Below are 8,497 nucleotides of genomic sequence, written 5' to 3' on the forward strand. Positions count from 1 at the left end.
ACATTCAGGGAATATACAATAATAATAAACTAATTGGAAATTTAAACAACTAGTGTTCAATTTATTAAAGCCATTCACTATTATCCTAAAAAATATTCCAAAGAATTAAAGTGTAGAGAAGCAATACTTTGATAAGTTTTGGCCCCCTGTGAAACATATAACATGTAGCAAGAACGTTGATGAATTTCCTACGACATTTACCGAATTTTGTATCTAAAATTGACAACGAGAAACCTTTATTATGAAAAATGAAAGTGAGATTTAAATTTCTCACCACAAGACCTTGTAGTAAGATGAGTTCGGTAGATTTTGTTTGTTTGAATTTCGCACAAAGCTACTCGAGGGCTATCTGTGCTAGCCGTCCCTAATTTTGCAGTGTAAGACTAGAGGGAAGGCAGGTAGTCATCACCACCCACCCCCTAACTCTTGAGTTACTCTTTTACCAATGAATAGTGGGATTGACCGTCACATTATGACGCCCCCACGGCTGGGAGGGCGAGCATGTTTGGCGCGACTCGGACGCGAACCCGCGACCCTCAGATTACGAAGCGCACGCCTTAACGCGTTAGGCCATGCCGGACGCAAGTTAGTTAGAAATAAAAAGTTCATGATTTACAGTTTGTTCTTTTCATTGTAAACTTTAAACGTTTAATGAACATCTTTGAACTGTAGATACAAAAACTGCTTAAATGTGAAGGTCTACCTTTTGTCGTGTCTCGAAGTTTCCAACGTATGATGAAAGGTAATCGCTAAACAGATACACATTAATGTTAATATCATTGAGTACAAGTTAACACACTCCGACAGATTATAGTTTGAATGATTGGACAAAGACTGAATATGGTGTTACAGGTTTAGATTATATGACGAGCTGGTTAACATTAGATGTTTTGCATGTGATGTCACTGATCACGTGATTTCAATGCTGACGCCATATTGGTAGGCAACATCACCAGAAAGCGCAGTCGACCGTATGTATGGATGTATACATTGAGAACTGTGACCGCGTGTGTAAATGTTGTCATTAGTCATATCAGATCGATCTTCAATATGAATGGATCTATATATTTATCTGATTATGGAAAATGATTGAGTCAGGATCTTTATATTGATAAAATCAGTGCCATCAATTTGAAATGTTTTGTGTTTCCTGTTATGTTAATTATCATTGTACGGTATTTCAGTTTACTACATAGACTGCTCTTATTGAATATTTAAATATTAAGTGATAAATGTGGAAATTGTAATCTTTTGAGACCTGGCTGGATATGACAATTTTACTTTTGTGAACATAAATAAATAGATATGATAGAAACACATCAGAGTTGCATATGAGTTCAAACCTGTGAGAACACTTACCTTTTTGTCATCTTTTTCTAAAGATTTTGATCAAATGAAATACTGTCAAGTTTTTCACGTAGAGCAATATTTTTAGTTCTCAATTGCTGACGCTCTGTCTGTAAAGCTTCAATATCAGTCATACTAAGATCAGTCTGTATGAAGATCTCTCTGGCTATGTCTGGAATTTGAGGTCCACCTTCCTCTTTAACAGCAGCTTCCACACAGTACTCAGCAGGAGCAGAAGCTGACATGGACAGCAGAGACTGGTCAGTTTCACTCTGGGACACTACTGAAACAAAATGAAAACTACTTGTGATTGATTTATATATATTCATGTTTATTAAATGATTATCAGAAACCTAAACATAAAGTTACAAAGGACATATTTATATAAAAAAATACTCAAAAATCAAACACATCATAGGTTACTGAAATAAACATTTTTTTATGGTTTTAACAAAAGTTTAACAATTAAAAACCGACCACATCATCTTTGCTTTTTGGAGGCTGATCTTCTGTTGAATGTTTCCAGAGCGACTTTTAACTTTTTCTTCTGTGGAGAAGACACATATTGGAACCGTGAAAGAACGTAGTCTGGGTAAAGGGGGTCATCACTCTTACCTGTAATACAAAAATAAACATTAGATAATTTTGTGACGATTAGCTGTTTTCATATATACTCTTCAAAAAAAGAAACGCAAAAGGGATACTTTTTATTTTAAAGAGAAATATATGTAATAACGTTACATATATTTCTCTTTAAAATAAAAAGTAATAACGTTAAAATAAAAATATATGTAATAACGTTACAAGCTCAGAGTATGTGATATTACACGTGTTAAGGCACTGATTGTCAGACCAAAATGACAATAAAAGTTCTGCACTTTGAAAACGGAGGAAAACAACGGATTTTTCGCCAAATCGCATTCGTGTCCAATAAATTTGTTTGAGAGATTTGCATGTTTTGCAAGTGCAACGTGTGCAAAATCCCTATAAAAGTGACGGGTTCTCCGTTTCCATAGCTCAATGTTAAGCCACCGACACGCAATACAGTTACGCCAAGACTGACTGAAGCACAACGCAACAACGCCATTGGTTGTTGGAAGCAGGCGAATCTCGATCAGATGTTGCCAGAGCTGTGAATGTCCACCCAAGCACCATCACGAGGCTATGGAATCGTCACCAACAACATGGATCAACTCGTGACCGTCCACGATCTGGCAGACCTCGTGTGACCACGCCCGCACAAGATCGCTACATCCGGTTACGTCACCTTCGGGATAGGACCACCATTGCGACGTCTACTGCCTCAACCATACCAGGGCTGCGTAGGATTTTCGATCAGACCGTACGCAACCGTCGACGAGATTCTTAGGCCCCATGTGCAACCCATCATGGTGAACGTCAACGACGTTTTTCAACATGACAACGCCAGTCCTCACACAGCCCGACTCACCACTGTCTTCTTGAGACACCACAACATCAACGTTCTTCCCTGGCCCTCCAGATCACCAGATTTAAACCCCATCGAACATCTTTGGGACGAGTTGGACCGACGTCTGCGACGGCGACAACCTCAACCGCAAATTCTACCTCAGCTTGCAGCAGCTTTGCAGGCTGAGTGGACAGTCATTCCACAGGATGTGATTCGTCATCTCATCGCTTCCATGGGCAGGAGATGCCAAGCAGTTATTGATGCTCACGGGGGGCATACTCGTTATTGACGTTGAGTGACGTTAAACTTCAACTAGTGAGCGTGGACTTCGCCTTTGCAGACTTTGGATGTTCAGCAGTGAATGTGCAAAGTTTCACACATGTCATACAGAACTACCCGGAATAAACTTGTTAACAATATGTCTCAAACTTTGCCTTTTGCGTTTCTTTTTTTGAAGAGTATATATAAGTTGACAAATACACAAGTACCAGTATATAATATTATATGTAAATAACTTGCAGCCTGAATTTGTTTTATTTAAATAAAAGTGAATCATTAACTGTTATTGATTAAACAAGAAGACTGTAATCCAAGAGGCAAGAGTAACTGAGTTGTTTATGTATCGTTCTTTTAAATGAAAAGTAAATTTTATACAATACAAGTCGTGATGCATGTTAAGCTAAAAAATAATACAAGAATATAATTTTATAATCGTTTTTTTGTGACCTGTCATGAACTATTTTGTTTATGACTGTTTATACAGCCCCCCTTTTCCACCTCTTTATAAAAGTAAAATAATATTATATTATATTTGTACAGCCTCAATACAACTATAGAACGATTTATTTCGTTTCTGGTTTCAGAGCCCTCCTATATTTGTAATCTAAACTATATATTTATTATGTCCTGCAGAAATAGTGGTTACTTACTCAGAATGAAATGGTCGCTGCAGACACGACTCGCGCTGGTGGGCTGTCAACATTCTCGCTTTACTGCAGCGATCCATCTAGATCTACGCTCAGGATCCGACGGAAAACGGTGAAAGCTCTTTCCTGGATCTCGGTTTGTCTGTTCTGACAACCAACAACTACGCATTTAGTCACCATGGTCAAAATAATTCAGAACTGTTATGAGAAAAAGCTAACTGAGGCACACTCATGCGGCGTTAAGCCTACCATCATGGCAGCATGAGTTTATATCACGTCATTGCGTGACGTAACTGCAACTCGTCTATAGCAGAAATAGTGTCTCAGTAACCTGTCTTAGCCTCGAGGCGAACATTTGAGGTCTTCGTATTAGCTCGTTTGGTCTTGACTTTGGAACGTTGCTATTGGTCTCGATAGCGTTCTAAACTCGCAAATGTCAGTGTTGTTTATTTACGTTATAAAGTTCATTCTTTTTATTTATTTTCACCAAACTAAAAAATAAAAATCTGGTTTCAAATAGCCACAGTCTCTACATTTCCCATTAAACAAATTCACCGTTTGCCACACAGTACAATTTCTGTAATATTTTAGCTCATTTAACAAAGTGTTATGCCGTTAGTAACACAAATGCAATCACTGTACAGAGTGGCCCGTAAGTCCCTACCCATCCATATGTTATTATGTTATATTCAATTACGCATCTATTATAAATTTGTTTCTTTTTTTCAGAGAAATATGGCCGATGTAAACCCATTTACACTTGAAAATGTCTCGCACAACATAGCGTCGCATTTTATTATGCAGCGAGAATGAGGATGCATAAGATATATGGATGGATAGGGACTTACGGGTCACCCTGTATGATTAGTTGCAATAATATTTGCTTTAGTTGTTATATTTGAAACAGATAAGTTTAACATTATAAGGAACAATGTATCTAAACACATAGAAATCACACAATACTGATTTACAGTGAGGACTGTACTACATAATTTACACTTTCCCTTGTGATTCACGTAAGATTTTTGAACTGGGCGCGAAATAGACAATTCTCAGCACAGAAAATAGTGCAGTATAACACGCTATTTGATATGTTAAATTTTTGTTTTTATTCCTGTTCGTTATAAGCCATATAAAATGCCATAGAACTGTTGGCAATTTGCGAAAGAGAGAATGTGACAGGTTGGCGAGGCAAGTGGATTTGATTTATTAGATTATGACTATGAAAACAAATAAGATTGAAAGTAACGAGATTAGGCCTCACTTCAGTAATATATATATTATAATAGGTAATTTACGTTAAATTCCGTACTTCTAAGAGGAGTGATATATAGATGCGTTAAAATATTTTTATGAAAAAGTTTTTCAATCACCAGTTATAATTTGCCTCTTAACAATTCCCATTTGTATGTAAATACATACGTTTTAAATTTGGGACAGCCAACAATTTACCCCTTTTTCAACCAATATTGGAATCGCCAATGAAAATCAAGTTGTCTCACTGAATCGGTGATTCCTTAGAAGGAATATGAAAATCATGGACTCGCTGCTTTTATATAGTCACTGTCAAAGTCATACGCCCAGCTGATGCATTGTTCTGGAAATATGAAGCAACTGGAAATGTTGACACCTCTAATCTGCAGATAATCGGGAGGTCAGTTTGCACCACTCACTGGGAACTCCCCTCCAAAACGAGCAATGGCCTAAGCATCGCTGTAGACTATAAAAAACAGTGTTTTGTTTGTAGTTATCCACAATGGACTATCTGTACTGTACCTATCACGAGTATTGAAACCGCTTTTTAGTGTTGTAAGTCCACAGCCATACGACTTAGCCAGTTGGGGGCTAGAGACTGTGACACATATTGAACTCCGGGTGAAGACTTTACGAGATATACCTCTGTTAATATATTTATTTAATATTTCATGTAAATGTTTTTCATATTATAATTAAATAAAAGTAAAATATGAAATACAACTTAAGCTTAAATTTCACAATACTTACTTTATATAAGTGCTGGACCACAGTTCCCTTTAAATAGTAGTCCACAAATTCCAAATCAGACACTAACGTTCATTTGAGGAAAATTTTAATTGCATGATCTTGGTACCTGAAAATGACAAGAAAAAAATTATAAAACATAATGAGTTTTGCGTGATACTTAAACCGTTGAAAAACCTGATCTCAGGGCAGGCTTTGGTCTTGAATATGTCAATAAACAAACTCTCCATGTGTTTTTAGTGAAAGCGAAAGTTGTGTAACCTGTGTTTAAAGAAGGATAAGAAGAAAAATGCAACTTAAAACACTCACATTAGCTAAAAGAGTGGAAAATGCATAGCACACTTCCATACTGTAATGGTATCTTTTTATGCTATTAGAAGTAATTAAGCCTGTCCGAAAAATAGAATGCAATTGGTACAAGACCTCACCTTATCTGACATAATTAATATTAAAATCGTGTCTCTTTTAGCAAGAAGCTAAAATGTTTATTCACAATACATTTTAAAATCTGCTTTAATCTATTCGTCATAAACCTATAAAATAAAACTAACTGCGCATGTTGCAACTATAAAATCAACCCAGTAATAATTATAGCTAATTGAATATACTGTATTAATTTATAAAGATCATAATCAATTGTTTCGCATGCTGGACACTTTTGCTGTTAACAATATTTTGGGCCATAATCCCAACAATATTATAAGATTACATTTAACAACTTAGGACTCATAGATTTGTCCTAAACATACATGTTTGGTTAACAGCGCAAAACAAACACAAATATGCTAAACATTCTAACTAATACTGTTAATGAAAGAAACATTAAAGTAAGAGCAGGATATAACTTGTAGAACACACACGCGACAAGTTTGCTTCATATACTATCAATGATTAGATAATTATTTCTGTTTACAAAATAGCACGTAATGAACTTATCAGAATATCACCACTTAATATAAACATGCTAAATAATGATTATCGTAAACTCCTTCTCCAAGTGAATTTTACTTAAGTTGGTGCAAAATAAGTCACAAAAGAAATATGGCGCTGAGACTGATAAAATATGAAGATACTTTAAGAATATTTACATATTTTTTTATGAAAACAAAAATAATGACAATGAAATTACAATCATCTTTAAACCAAAATAAAGTTCAAGTCGTAATTTAACAGACAACTGATAAATCATTATATTCATAAAACATCATAAGATGCTGAAAGTTGGTAAGCAAGTTTGAATCAGAATATTTGTGTTTAAACATGAGAGTCAAAAAGAACGAAACATAAATTTATTCAAATTTGTTTGATTCAGAATTTCACACAAAGAAGCTACCTGCGCTTTGCCTTCTGTAGTTTTTAATCGATAGCTTATAAAGTTATTCCTGCCTGGTCAACTAGTAAGATTTGACCCTTGTTCTTATTCTTAGAGATCACCCAAAGCTCAAAAAATATGGAGCGCATTTTGTGGCAATGGGTCGTGAGCCATGAACCCTCGGATTCACGTCCAACCTCGATTACAAAGAAAGAGAAAGGAAGTGTAGAGAACTCATATTCCGAACAATGATTTTAACCAGATGACATGTTCCAACCATGGTTTAATTATTTGTAATTGAAACATTTCACGTAGGTTTCAGTCACGTGTTATGATGACGCGAATTTTCAGATGTAAGGTATGTGTGTGTAGCAGACAATGCAAATATGAAAGTGTTCTTAGTAAGTGTATTTATTGTGTACACATTTATTTATCTTTTACATATCTTTTAAATTTTATTTGTTTGTTTGTTTGTTTGTTTTGGAATTTCGCACAAAACTACTCGAGGGCTATCTGTGCTAGCCGTCCCTAATTTAGTAGTGTAAGACTAGTCATCACCACCCACCGCCAACTTTTGGGCTACTCTTTTACCAACGAATAGTGGGATTGACCGTCACATTATAACGCCCCCACGGCTGGGAGGGCGAGCATGTTTAGCGCGATTCGGGCGCGAACCCGCGATCCTCAGATTACGAAGCGCACGCCTTAACGCGCTAGGCCATGCCAGGCCTATCTTTTAAATACATCGTTTGATAGCTTAAATCTCGACAGCAATTTTTATTAAATATGTATGTCTGCGGACTTATACTACTAAAAACCAGGATTTGATAACCGTGGTGGGCAGAAAGTGAAAATGCAAATACTATTAATGTTATTATGTGTATTAGTCAATATTATGGTTGCTATTTTATATGACCATTTTTAACAATTAATACAAAATTAATACTATAAGCTTCGGAAGCTATAATTGTGTACTTAGTAATCGCGAAACAACAGATATTTGACCATTTCGAACATTACAAACCGTTCAACTTCAGTGAATTACTCCAGACGTTAGTGTTTCTACGAAAACATTAGATATTGTCGTCGGGAAAAAAACTCGTGTGAAGAATGGTGCGAGCTAACATTCCCGTCAAGAGAAGTGTGCAGGTTTATCGACATGGAGTTAATTCGTTCTCCGTGAACGTCGATAATGAATTCAGTTCCAGACCAGATGTAATACTCAGTATTGTTTGTAAAATTCTTGTATATAAACCAATATTTGTAATAAACATTATTATCAATTGTATTATTCTATCTTAAAACATATTTATGTTAAAAAAATAATTGTGTGTATCGATCTTGTTGGCAAATATCATAAACTTAGTACACATTAAAATTCAAATAACTGTGAAATTAAAACTTCCGGCTACATGAAATTGTAATATGTAACATTTGTTTTTTGAATTTCGCGCAAAGCTACTCGAGGGCTATCTGCGCTAG

At 35.7% G+C, this 8,497-nt stretch overlaps 1 long non-coding RNA gene across 3 annotated transcripts; it reads right to left on the reverse strand.

The window, feature by feature from the left end:
* Nucleotides 1–698: 698 nt before the first annotated feature.
* On the reverse strand, nucleotides 699–5,814 carry LOC143244372 (uncharacterized). Of its 3 annotated transcripts, none has more exons than XR_013025079.1 (3): nucleotides 5,707–5,814; nucleotides 1,825–1,962; nucleotides 699–1,630 (listed from the first exon to the last, which is right to left on the reverse strand). It is a non-coding gene; the product is annotated as an uncharacterized LOC143244372 (long non-coding RNA). The 3 variants fall into 3 exon arrangements; XR_013025090.1 differs by lacking the exon at nucleotides 5,707–5,814 and adding an exon at nucleotides 3,706–3,958 and having other exon boundaries at nucleotides 699–1,627; XR_013025045.1 differs by lacking the exon at nucleotides 5,707–5,814 and adding an exon at nucleotides 3,706–3,953.
* Nucleotides 5,815–8,497: the final 2,683 nt, after the last annotated feature.

Source organism: Tachypleus tridentatus, chromosome 1, assembly GCF_004210375.1.
Source record: "Tachypleus tridentatus isolate NWPU-2018 chromosome 1, ASM421037v1, whole genome shotgun sequence".
NCBI lineage: Eukaryota > Metazoa > Arthropoda > Merostomata > Xiphosura > Limulidae > Tachypleus > Tachypleus tridentatus.